The sequence below is a fragment of the Gekko japonicus genome, unplaced genomic scaffold, assembly GCF_001447785.1.
Source record: "Gekko japonicus isolate JY-2015 unplaced genomic scaffold, Gekko_japonicus_V1.1 scaffold226, whole genome shotgun sequence".
NCBI lineage: Eukaryota > Metazoa > Chordata > Lepidosauria > Squamata > Gekkonidae > Gekko > Gekko japonicus.
Genome location: NW_015169178.1, coordinates 1,579,537 through 1,593,042, shown reverse-complemented (window position 1 = coordinate 1,593,042; position 13,506 = coordinate 1,579,537). Strand labels below are relative to the sequence as shown.

Here is a 13,506-nt window from a genome sequence, read left to right as displayed (position 1 = left end):
TAATTCAGAGAGATGTCCAGGCCTTCCCTTTCCCCCTCATCCCTTTCAATTCCAAAGCTGCTTCCTGTTTAACACTTTAACTGACTCCCTGCCAGTGTTCCCTCAAAGCTGAGCTAGTGTGAGCTAGCTCACAGTTTTTTAGCTTCTGGCTCACACATTTTTGTCTTAGCTCAGGAAGGATGGCTCCAGAGCAAACTCATTTATGCAGTAGCTGAATCGCTCACTCACAACTTTAATGCCAGTAGCTCACAAAGTAGAATTTTTGCTCACAGGACTCCACAGCTTAGAGGGAGCAGCTAATGGGCGTTGTAGCTCTAATTCCCTTTGCTATGGTTGCAGTAAGGCCAGCTGAGAACTACAACTCCCAAGGCACAACACCTCAAAAATGGGGGTGTAAGAATGCAGGAGCCGGCAGGATGGGCCAATAGGACACCAAGGCAGCTTCCCTTAATGGTCAATGGGAGAGTAGATGAGTCATCGCTGGCATGGCTTGCCTTTTATATAGGATGATCCTATTTTGCAAATGTTAATGGAAAGTGACATACTGTAGTTAGATTCAGAATTCTGTACATACTGATTCTAAGCATATTTTCCCTCCAGACTTTACTTGGACTTATTCGTTATTTCAGAGTGACATAAACCCTCTAACCATCCAGAATCCAGTCTAAGCACCTTCTACTTTCAAATCATACTAACAATAGCTGAGCACACCTAATAATCAGTTCTTAGGTGATGTTTCAAAGCTACTGTTAGATCATATATTATGAGCAGAACCCTCCCAAATTGCCAACCTCCAAAATAAAGTGAGTGTGGGTGCACAGCAAGTGCAACAATAAGGCAATCATTTGGGGATGTGGAATGGGGCTCCTTCCGCCCCCTTATCAAAGCAGTCCTCAGGCAAAATTAGCTGTGCTCTGACCCTTTTATAGAGGTTTGATGGGACGTTATTTACCAGGTAATGTCATTTACCTCTATGCCATAAAAAGCTTGAACTACTCATTTCCACACTTACCATTTCCCCCCAAGCCTGTTGGCGACTGCACTCCCAATACTGTAAATGTATATGGAAGAAAAGAAGTTGCTGTTATTATGTGGGGAAAACCCACAACAGTAAAATGTGGCAAGAAATCCCATCTCCTGCCTGTACTGTGGCAATATGGTATAGATCCAGGGGTCATTTGGGGGGGGAACGCGGGGGGACGCCATCCCCCCAGGTGAGGTGCGGGAGGGCGGGGCCTGGAGCTCCCTGCTGGTGCCCGCTGGAGGTCGCCGCCGGCTGTGGGGAGGACACACTTCCGGTGATGTCAGGGGGTGTGGCATATGCTAATGAGTTATGCTAATGAGTCCCCCTAGCTCTTTTTCTACGAAATGACCCCTGTATAGATCCATATTATATTATGTTTGCACAACCGCCACAGCATCCCATCCTCAATTCAACTCCGATGATCCACTGGGTCATGGGAACAGGCTTTAACCCTTTTTTTTATACAGAGGGCTGTGAACACAAGAAGAACCATGCTGGATCAAGCCAAAGGCCTATCAAGTCCAGCAGTCTGTTCACACAGTGGCCAATCAGCTGTCTCTAGGACGCCTACGAGCAGGATGACTGCAACGGCAGCCTCCCACCTGTGCTCCCCAGGAGCTGATAAAAAGAGGCCTACTGCCTCCGGTACAGAAGGGAGTAGAGTTTAAGGGACTGGTTAAAAATTAGCGTTTAGGGAGGAGAGGTGTTCTTAACTTTAAACTGAGTCAAGTGTGTGCAGTTGATATGGTAAGATGATTTTTTTAAAAAAATTATTAATTAAAATATTTATATCCCACTTTCCTCATGGCTCATCATGAGGTTTTTCCATAAGGTATGTAGTCAGGTCAATAAGGAAACAATTAGATTTACAATATCATTTGATACAGTTGTATATTTATTGGGTTATTGCAGAACATTAGTCACTAATCCCAGACAGATGTAGTATTTCGATCTAATTCCAGCTGCCAAGAGTCTTGTTGACATTTGTTTTTAAATGCTACAGTAAAAGATTTGGTATCTGGCACTCGAGGGGAACAGGGGTTATTGGCACTGAGGCTTATTGGTCTGCCCCACCCCCTACCCAGAGGAATCCACAGCAACCAAACCCTTTTTTGTTGTTGTTGCTCAGTCGCACAGTCGAGTCCGACTCTTCGCGACCCCATGGACCATATCACGCCAGGCCCTCCTGTCCTCCACCATCCCCCGGAGTGTGCCCATCCTCACGTTCGCTGCATCTATGACACTGTCTAACCATCTCATCCTTTGCCGTCCCCATCTTCTTTGACCTTCAATCTTTCCCAGCATCAGGGTCTTCTCCAGTGAGTGCTCCCTTCTCATTTGGTGGCCAGAGTATTTGAGCTTCAGTATCTGGCCTTCCAGGAAACAGTCAGGATTGATTTCTTTTAGGATTGACTGATTTGATCTCCTTGCAGTCCAAGGGACTCAACCCCACTGGAAACACCATAACAACTCACCTGTTGCCTTTTGTTCCCATCTTCCATCAGTAGGTGAAGACATATTTTATTTCAGCTGGCATTCCCTCGGGGATCCCACCTTCCTGCCCCATTTCAGTTGCTGTTTATATGCTTTTGTATGGCTGCGGTCACATGGAGCAGTAAGCACGCAAGAGGGACGGAAGAGAGGCGGAGTTTCCGGGCGCGATCTCACCGCAACATCTGGGGAGCGTATAGCTCCCGAGGCTGATCCGTGGCTACCGTCCGAAGACGCGCAGTAAAAAACTAGTACCTCCGAGGTACTAGTTTCCGGGAACTGCGCAGCAAGGGTGGGCACCTGATCGCGCCCCTGCCGGACTCCCGTGGCATCCGGCGCCCGCCGGGTGGTCCCCCCCGCCTCCAGAAGCGCCCAACAGCGCGTGCGCACAAAGGCGTGCGGCGTTAGGGTCGAGGGAAAGCCATGGGGGGGGGCTGCAATGGGGGTGAGCGGCAGCGGCCAGGCAGAGAGCGGGCCATGTGTCCCGGGGGGAGGGAGGGAGGGCAGGCGGGCAGGGGGATCCGGCGGGTTACTCCCCTTCCCCTCCCCTCCTTGTGAGCGGCCCATGCACCCTGCCCAGAATGGGCTGTGCACGGCCCGTTCCATCCCCTTCCAATCGGCCAGATGCTCTCGGTGGAGCTGCGGATGCTTGTGTGATCGGCACCTCCACCATAACCACGGGACCTCGCCGGGACCTCGCCGGGTCGTCTGATCCTGCTGCCGTGAGGTATTTTGCCCCGGGGCTAATAGCCACGCTCCCCCCCCCCCGCAGTTTCCTGCCCGTGTGACCGCAGCCTATGTGCATTTTAGCCTGGTTTTAATGGTGTTTTTGTTTGTTTGAGAGCCAGTTTGGTGTAGTGGGTAAGAGCATGGTCTCTAATCTGGGAGAACCAGGTTTGATTCCCCACTCCTCCACAAGCAGCTGTAGGTGTGACCTTGAGTCAGTCCTAAATTCTTTCAGAGCTGTTTTGTCAAGGGCAGTTCTTAAGAGAGCTCTCTCAGCCCCATTTACCTCACAGGGTGTCTGTTGTGGGGAGGGGAAGGGAAAGGAATTGTAAGCCACTCTGAGACTTCTTCAGATAGTGAAGGGTGGGGTATAAATCCGATCACTTTTTCTTCTCCTCTAAGATGTGTTTTTATTATGTATGTTTTTAATGTTTGTCACCTTGGCAGCCCTGATAAGGGCAAAAAGGCAAGGTATAAATTTTGTAAATACCTCCTTGCCCAGCTAACCTGGAGGTTCAGGCTAGGGTGCCATCAATAAATGACAACAATGCTTTCTCTTCCCACCTGCTAAGCAGAGAGACAAGGAGGCCAGTTGGCTCGTTTGCTTGAAGCTGGCTGAGGCGGCTGGAAGTGCCCGCTGTCAGAAGGCCGATAAAGGTTGGAGGCATCAAGCTGGCCACCAGGAGAGATGGAAGTGAGGTACACACAAGCCTGAAGACACAGAGTTATGGTGGCTGAGGGGAAAGACTTTGCCTTCCGGGTGGTGCCAGTTAACTGAGTGTTCTGGATATCAACAGCCTGGTAACAAACCTCTTACTGTATTTGTATTAATATATGGCTAGCCAAAGCATATGATGTATCAAAAAGGTTCTGCTAGCCTACATACCATATTAATTGAAACTGGATTACACATTTCGGATGATTGGACTGAATAGGAAAAATCTTTTTTGTTTTTAATATATATGTGAAAATCAATTATGCAGCAAAACTGTAATAATTTAAACTACAACAGAGTGCCAGAAAATGGATCATCTGTTTGTTGTCTTGAAAATGAAAAACAAAAGAAAAACTAATACTATTGAGAAGCTCTGTAATAGAAGAGGGAACAGCAAAAGTCAAATTCTGCAAGGGGAATATGGATATCAAGTCTACTAAAACCTGGTTTGTGCACAGCAAAGTGTTTCACCAATGTTAACGCTCAATAGCAACTCCCACTGTATTTTTCAACTTGTTTCCAGTTACACAAAAAAATTATGTAGACAAATACTACAGTGTAGGAATGCCTAGTGCCCACTTCAGGCAGGCATTCTCCCACTGATGGTCCCCCCTCCCCACCTCTGAGGCCAGCAGGAAAATCAGTGGGAGCAGAAATGGTGTCAGGCTAACATGCTGATATCACATAATGGCAAAAATCTGGACATGACATCAGACAACATTCTAGAAACTCTATGGTAAGTACAGAGTTTCCAGCGTGTCAACTGACCTCACATGCAGGTTTTCAGCCAGATGTGATATTGGCATGTTGTGCAATGTCATGTCTGCCTCTTATGCCACTCCCAAAATTCCTGGGGGGTTCCAGGAAGCAGACTGGCATCACTACTACAGTGTTAGGCAAGTACTTTAGAGCAGACAAGGTGGGGGCCTGCAAAGAATTATGGGGAGGGAGAACAATGTCTCTGTGTAGAAAAATTGCTTTCTGCTTTCTATATCCACATGCCTTCTCTTGTGATTACATTATGATAACATGCTGTGTCTTATTTCCTGTTGCAAGCCAAATGGTGAGGCCACATGGCCTCAATAGCCATGCCATAAAGCCACATTCTTTCACACCTTCATGCCAAAAGCCAGATGTCATGGCTCCACTTCCTGGTCCACATGCGACAAGTCACGTACACAATGAAGTAGCTGGAGTTTGGGGTCACATGACTGCAGGTGGGGTCTCCAAACTCCTAGCCAATCTATACACACACCTTATGTGCAGCTATGGCAACCTGAAATTGGTCACACACCCCTGCTGCTCGTGATTGGCCAAATGGCCACGGCTAATCATGATTAGATTGGGGTATAATTGTTTGATCCCTATGGGAGTGACTTTCTTCTTGTTCTTGAGTCTCTTGTTCTCTTAGCTCTGAGGCTCTTGCTGCCTGTTTTATTGCACCTGAAATGCTGTCTCTTGGAAAACAAAGACCTGCTTGGTGACTTGGAGCACATGGGTGTGCAAAGATAGGATTTCCCTTCAAAATCCCTTGGACTATTCTGGACTGTTGGTGTTCCTGAATTGGTAACTATGAATCTTTACTGTGTAGTTAAGGCAAAGAGCCATAGGTCTTTCTTGTTTTCAGTAATCTCTTATAGTCTGTCTGCTAAGCTCTGTACTGAATAAAGATCCTTCTTATTTCTAATTGTCTCTGATGCTGTAACTTGGATTCCAAGTCTAAAATCTTGTGCCTAACCCTGACCACGTAAGCTACCTTGGTAAGAGTAAAAGTAAGAGTAAAAGTGTGCATCTCTGGATTGAGTTGCTAATGTGTTCTGTCTCAGATACCAACTAAGGGTTTGGAATCTCTTCCCTTAGGAAAAGCAGGGACTAGTGAAAAGAGGTTCTGGTGGCAAATTGTCTGGAAACCAGAGAGGGTATAGACCATCTCCTGGTTTGTTGTTTAATGTACTGAAAAGTACAGGATTCCCTCTCATCCCTGGACTGGCCTGAGGGGGTTAATCCTGTACAGTCTCAATCATCATCTTATTTCTTCTAGAAAGTGCAGGAGGGAAACAAAGTTGGAGGCTCCTGTTTCTCCAGCCTCCTTGGAGCCACTGGCTATTGTTTGCCCCTGAAACAACAGCCCACATACTCTCACAAGTAACTGCCACCACCTGTTTAAGATCTGAGGCACAAACTGACACATCCCCCCCACACTCATACACCCCTCATCCAACTAAACAGGAGGAACTTGGCTCATTTGAAAGCTGGCCTGCACAGAGAATCATAGAATCACAGAGTCGGAAGGGGCATACAGATCATCTAGTCCAACCCCCTGCTCAATACAGGATCAGTCTACAGCATCCCTGACAAGTGTTTCTCCAGCCGCTGCTTAAAGACTGCCAGTGAGATAGAATAACCCAGTCCTTTTATACCCAAACCAACCAACTCTCCCCTCAGAGTTTTATCACTTGTTACCATCATACCCATGTGCATGGATACTAAATTTTTTCCAGCACTGGCTGGTACTAAGCCAATCACTGAAGTCCTTTTGGAGAAGAAACCCTATCCCTCTTTGTGGGGCTTTGTGATCTGCTGTCCTGTTCCTACTCTTACTACAGAGGCTTCCCAGAGGGGCTGTCTGGTTTTGGAGCTTAATGGGGACCAATTCCAAAATCTCTCCTTTCATGATTCAGTCTAATTTTTCTTCAACCCCCGCATTTAAATAACTCACCAGTTCTGAACATTTCAGTTCACATCAAGCTGCTTTCTTTTGTTGGTGGTGGGGAGCTTTTTTCTGCATATCTGAAGAGTCCCAGAAGTATCTACAGAACCATATCTTGTGTGTAGGTGGTCAGGGTTTGCTGTTGTCATGATTGGCACAGGAAACAGTCTTCTTACTATTAGATACAGTGACTAAGGATGAGGAGACCTTTGGATTCTGATTAACAGAAAAGCCAGAGACTCATTACAAGACAATTCCAAGTGACTTTTTATCCTTCTGAAAGGAACCCTGCATCCACAGGCAAAAAGAGTCCAAAAGCCTGAACTGCAAGTGCTTTAGCTCCTTCCAAAATTCAAGGCACCAACAAGATACAGGGCAAGCCTACAGGACCTGTAAATGCAAGCTGAGCCAAAATTATACCTACATAATTGTAAAAACAGCAGCTATGGCATTGTTTCTATGAGCCAAAAACCATATTCTAAAAATAGTTGTATGTATATATTTCTCTTGCAATATAAGAATTTGAGCTTAAAACAATACTAGCAGACTGCAAAGCCCACAATTTTCACTGCCAAGCTGAAATTAGAGTCCGCAACCTAATTTTTTTTTTTACTCATTTCAAAGCAAAAGGCACAATGCAGCAAAAATACCTTGGCATCAATGAATGATTCTTTCTAAATATATTATTTCTTTACATTTTCCAGTAACTTTCCAGAACAGTTCAGGAGCACTCAGGATTTGAGACATTAAAAACAATGTGAAATTACTTCCCCCCCTAAAACCTGATTTTATTGCCACTAAAGAAATCTTGTTATATAGCAGCTAGCTTTGCAAAGATGATTTTTGACATCTAAGTCAATTTCAGTATTACTGAAATTAGTTCCATTCCTATCTACCCTGCCCCTTCTACAAATGCTTATCATGGCTGGGTAATATATTTATTTACTTCATATATAGTCTGGCTTTCTCACCGATACTCAAGGAAGCTCACAACTAAACAACAATGTCGTTAAAACAGTATGTTTCATGTAACTAACAATTACTTTGTAGTGATCATAAACAAAATCAGAGAACATTCCACTAAAAGCGCAGTATGATACAGACAATAAAACAGGAGTTACAAGACTGGAGAACAACAGTCATAAGTCTGAGACCTTCTATTCTAATTTTTTAAACAAATATGTAAACCAGAGTACTATGATTGTCAGACAGTTGGACTAGGATTTAGGAAATTCAGATTTTAATTCATATACTGCATGAACCTTTCAGGGTGCCCCAGGGCCAGCAGCAACACCCTCTCAGTGAAACCTACCTTGCAGGGTGGTTGAGAGCATAAAATAGCGGAAGAAGAATCATGTACACCACCCTGATTTCCTTGGAGAAAGGGTGAGATAAAAGTGCTCTAGACAAATAAATAAAAACATAACACCCATTTTAAAAATATGCTGTAATGAAATCAAAATTATTCTGTGCCTGTTTCAGGCTGCCATTTAAGAAGAAGAGGTGATTGGATTTATACCCCACCCTTCACTACCCAAAGGAGTCTCAGAGCAGCTTACAGTCTCCTTTCCATTCCCCTCCCCACAACAGGTACCCTGTGAGATAGGTGGGACTGAGAGAGCTCTTTCAAGAAATGCTGGTGAGAGAACAGCTCTGAAACAACTTGTAACTGGTTTCAGGTCACACCACCAGCCGCATGTGAAGAAGTGGGGAATCAAACTCGGATCTCCCAGACTAGAGTCCGCGCTCCTAACCACTATACCAACCTGGCTAGACCAATAGGTAAAGTTCTGCAGAATTCTAGAATGTAATTTGACATAGATTTTTATTAATTTCTAGGCCAAAATATACATGGGACACCAGTGCAAGGTGGCACTTACAGCAGGAGCTTCAATCGCTGCTGTTTCAGACTAGGAAGAATTGGGGCAAGGGATCGGCTATGGCACATCAATTCTGCCTGCCATGTGAAAGATACATCTGGGTTCCACTGTAACCTGAGCTTCTGCTCATCACCCATAATTACTTCAGTCTTACATAAATTCAGCTAGATCACATATAAGCCATAATCATCAGACGTGAAAGAACTAAAGATGGGTCTCATCAACATACAAATGACACCAGAACTCCATAAGGTTTCATGTACACATCAAGAAGAGTGTGGACAAGATTGGATTTATATACTGCAATCTTCTCCCCAATGGGGATCTAGAGTGGCTTACAACATTACCCCCTTTTCAATTTTAGCCTAACAACAACACTGAGATAAGTTAGGCAGTCGCTGGCCTAAGTGAGCATCCATAGCAAAGTAAGAATTTGAACATGGGTTTTCCACATCCTAGTCTGACACTCAAACCACTATACCACACTGGCTCTGCAGGAATATACACAGGAAAGAAGATTAGCTGTATTTATACCCCACCCATCACTCAGAGTCTAAGAGCAACTTACAATCTCCTTCCCTTCCTCTCCCTACAACAGACGCCCTGTGAGGTACGTAGGGCTGAGAAAGCTCTGAGAGAACAGCTCTGAGAGAACTGTGGCTAACCCAAGGTGACCCAGTTGACTGCATGTAGAGGAGTGGGGAATCAAACACGATTCTCCAGATTAGAGTCTGCCCCTCTTAACCACTACACCAAACTGGCTCTGTTTGTGTGTATAGATTCGGCTTGGCCATCATTACCTTCTGTCCCTTCTTGAACCACACTAGAGCAGTTGCATTTAATGGGAGGTGATTCTACACCCATCACATCTTGTGCAACTGCACGCATAGTTATAAAGCTGATTTCAGAAGACATCAGTAACAGTTTACAGTTTTCCCATTCTTTCTCTATCACACTCTCCATTTCCCCAGAATGCAATTTGTTGTGATTTCTTTCAATTGTTGTTCAACAGAACTGCAATTTCTGCAGTGTAGATAGCCTTTGCACTACTATTTCACCACACACTTTTGGTGATGTCTCCTTTGATGCAACCTGAACATTAAGTAAATAACTGCCCCCACATTCCAGTTGATCCTCCATGTTCATTGCCCTTTTATGCCTTACCTTACACCAATAGCTGCAAAAAATTATTCACTGGCACTATAGCAACATTAAGAAAGAGCAGTACTTCTCATCTTACCTGCAATCTTGATCAGCTGAAACTGAGATGTAGCCTTGGTGGGTATATACAGTGCTAGGCAAATCTGGGAGACCCAGGTTTGAATCCTCATTCTGTTGTGGGAGCTCACAGGGTGACTTTGGGCCAGTCATTACCTCTCAGCCCCACCTACCTCACAAAGTTGCTATTATGGGGATAAACTGGAGGAAGGGGAAACTGTGTTGTAAGCCGCTTTGGGTCTCCACTGGGGGGGGGGGATAGGGTATAAATATCTAGATAAATAAATAAATAAGTGGGGTGGATTCACATATCGCTCCCTAGGAACTGGATGCAGGATTAGTGGATTTGGTGCTTAACAACAGTGTGGAGATTGGAAGTGCTGATATGTTTCCATATATAATAGTGCAAACCAGCTCACCTAAAATTTTTTTTTTAAATATATACCTCCACTGACATTGGTGAACAAGAAGAAGAGAAGAGATTGGATTTATGCCCTGCCCTTCACTACCCAAAGGAGCCTCAGAGCGGCTTACAAACTCCTTCCCCTTCCCCTCCCCACAACAGACACCCTGTGAGGTAGGTGGGGCTGAGAGAGCTCTGACAGAAACTGCTCTTTTTCAAGAACACCTCTGACAGAACTATGGCTTGCCCAAGGTCATCCAGCAGGTACAAGTAGAGGAGTGGGGAATCAAACTTGGTTCTCCCAGAGTAGAGTCACTTAACCACTACACCAAACAATAGGAGGGGATGAGAACAGAGGCACCTCTTTTGCAGACAAGAGTGAATGATTTGCATAGCTCAATATCCACTGGCATGTGAATCCTCTTTTGTAATTCCACACGTAGCTAATGCTAGAATGGTATTGACTGGTTTGTAGAGAATAGCCGCAGCATGGAAACAACTTGCATGGTGTCAAAAATTACAAAAAGGTCTGATATGATCAATACCAGGATATAGGATGTTTTAGATTTGCATACACTGACATAAAACAAGTACGAATCCATTTTCCCCCTAAGTTCGGCCAGCAATCATAAATAATAGACACTATGGATGCCCCTATGATTATTTAGTGCAATGTTTAAAAACATGGGTGCTGTCATTTGTGCAAAAAGAGAAAAGATCCCATCAACATGCACAAATATAGCAAGATGCTACAGACAGAAAACCATCAGAGAATACAACCTCACACTGAGATGTTACTTGAAGTTAGAGTCCAAATTTGACATAGTATGGAGGAGATACAAAAGGATGTACCAGCTGTCCACTCTGGTTATACCATGTTTCTTTCTTTCTTCCTTATTTTTATCACCTTTACTTTCATCTGACCTCCTATACCTGGTTTTGCTAGCTTAGCATCCTCAAGTCAACAAGTACATGAAAAACTGAGCACAAGAAGAATGCACTCGTGTTCTAGACTTCAACTTTTTTATATTTCTGTATACATTCTTTCACTAATTGATGTTAGTAGGGTTCCTTCTGCATTGAGAAAACTAATAAAATTAATAAAGGGAGTGGGAGGAAGGGCCAAAAGGAAAAAGAAGGAGAAAAGCTATATCAAAGGTCTTTAGCCAGGCTTGAATTTGTTGTTAATATTCAAACTTGCCCCACTTAGCCCACACAGACCTTGTTACTTTGACAACTATAATGCTTTGTCCACTAAACAAAAGTGTTATAATAGCAGCCTATGGATATGCAGACAGTGCTTCATACTCCACTGAATTCAGCAAACCAGAAGTCCACATACAAACAATGGATGAAGTCGTTATTTAAGATTCTACTGTATAATGAACTAAAAGGCTGATAGACTGGAAAAGTTATTTAAAAATTTACCATATATATGAGAATATCCTTATATTTCATGTTGAAGAAGAATAGTGACCACATAGTGACTAATGCAGAACAGAATTCCCAGTATCTGGCATGCACTGGAAAGTAAGCGGAGAAGAGGGAGCATCAACCATTTTGCGACTCTTTAACTACCCTGATTGCAAGTATAAATAAAAGAACTAAAGAGTGTTCAGTAATTTCTAATCCCCCATTAGGCAATACTAGATACAGTCACAATGTTTCAGAGAGGTGACAGTTAAAGGGTTAAACTCTGAGCTGGAGTCCTTCACGTATCCAACACCTCAGTTTAGGATGGAAGTAATAAGTTCAGCGTGTCTTCACTCTTTAAACATCAAAAGACCATATGGCTTCAAAAAGAACACAGACATTTTAAGGAAACATCCTGCAGAAGAAGAAATGCCTAAGAATTCGAGGCAGGAACTTAAACCCAAAACTCCAAACCTCACATTTACTTTTCTTAGTGGTTAGAAACTACCACAATGACTTAGCAGCCGGCGGAGGAATCTTGTTTACTTTGCAACAAATTTTAACTTGCAATTCAAACAAGGCGATAAGGAGTAGACTGCATTAAAGCTCAGTCCTACGCAGGCTTTGTTAGCAGCCCCATCAGGCTCAACGGGGCTTATTTACTCCCAAGTAAGCATGTCTAACATTTCAGCTGATCGAGAAACCTGCACCTCAGAATCACCGCCACCGAGAAGCCGTCCGCATTTCACGACCAAGTAACGCCGTCCAGATTTAAAAGCCAGAGACGTGTCTGCACTGACTTGGAGGGAAGGAACGACAAAAAAAGTTCCTTGTCTGCAGTCTTTTCATCCTTCAAACGAAATGCTCAACCAGCAAGTTTTTTTTTAAGGGAGAAACATTTCTCATATACAAAAGTTATTAAAAAATGACACAGCAAGCAATACCGTGCAAGAAACTTGAAGGGGGGGAGGAGGAGGCAAGGATAAGAGTTGGACATTCAGCAGAGTTGGATTTTGGGTGTGTGTGTGTGTGTGTGTGTGTGTGCGTGCAACGGATGGATGTCTGGAAAAGCAATCTCGCTGGCTTGCTTAAGGAACGATGCGTCCCAAAAGAGGGTTTTGAAGGAGAATTCAGAACAGCCAAAGAGACAAGAAGCAATGGCCCCTTTTCACAACTGCCTCTTTCCCGATCCCCATCCCCAATTACCTGGCCCAGGAGAAACCCCCCAGGTTGCTGCTGCTGCTGCTGCCGACGCCACCCCCGCGGAACTTCTCGCCTAGCAGCCAGCTCGACTTCACCCACAGGGGGCTTCCCGCCCTCGTTGCCGCCGCCGCCGCCGCCGCTTTCCAGCTAGCCGCCTGCTGGTGCCTCTTCTTCTTCTTCTTCCCAAGGCGAAGGACTCCAGTGGGTTTACTTTGCCGCGGGGCAGCCGCAGCGGGGAGGCGGCGTAAGCACCATCCTCTGCCCCGGCGGCGCTTTTGGGAGGGCGAGAAAGGGGGAAGGCAGACTCGCTTCTCGGAGGAGCCTGCAGCAGCCTCCGCGGCTGCAGCGGCGTTCATGGACAGCGGGGAGAAAGGGAGGAAAGGTGCCGGTGCCGGGGACGCTGCCACCACTAGCCGCCGCCGGGCCGGCTGCGAGTGCGTGTGTGGGTCGGTGGGTGGGGTGACGGCTCCGAGCTCCCTCCTCCGCTCCCCCTGGCCTCTGGCCACCGCTTCCAAGTGGGTTCCTTCCCGCTTCCAGGCAGCCGCCGCGGCCAGACTCTGCTTCTCCCGTTAAGTTGGCGCCTTTTCTCACCTGCCGGCTGCTGCCACACACAACAGGCACACAGACGGCCCTCCCTTGCGCGGAGCCGCTTTGCTTTCGCGCCTTTCCTCACCAGCGCCTCAAGTTTCCTCACAGAGCATTATCTGTCTAACTCTCTTTCCC

General features: G+C 45.4%; 1 protein-coding gene across 1 annotated transcript in view; it reads right to left on the bottom strand.

Moving 5' to 3' along the window:
• Window positions 1–13,096, bottom strand: part of LPAR1 (lysophosphatidic acid receptor 1) — an 87,684-nt gene extending 74,588 nt beyond the window's left edge. Inside the window, exon 1 of the mRNA XM_015416037.1 lies at window positions 12,787–13,096. The gene's annotated coding sequence lies outside the window, so the exon portion shown is untranslated. The remainder of the gene's footprint in view (window positions 1–12,786) is intronic.
• Between the last annotated feature and the right edge of the window lie 410 nt (window positions 13,097–13,506).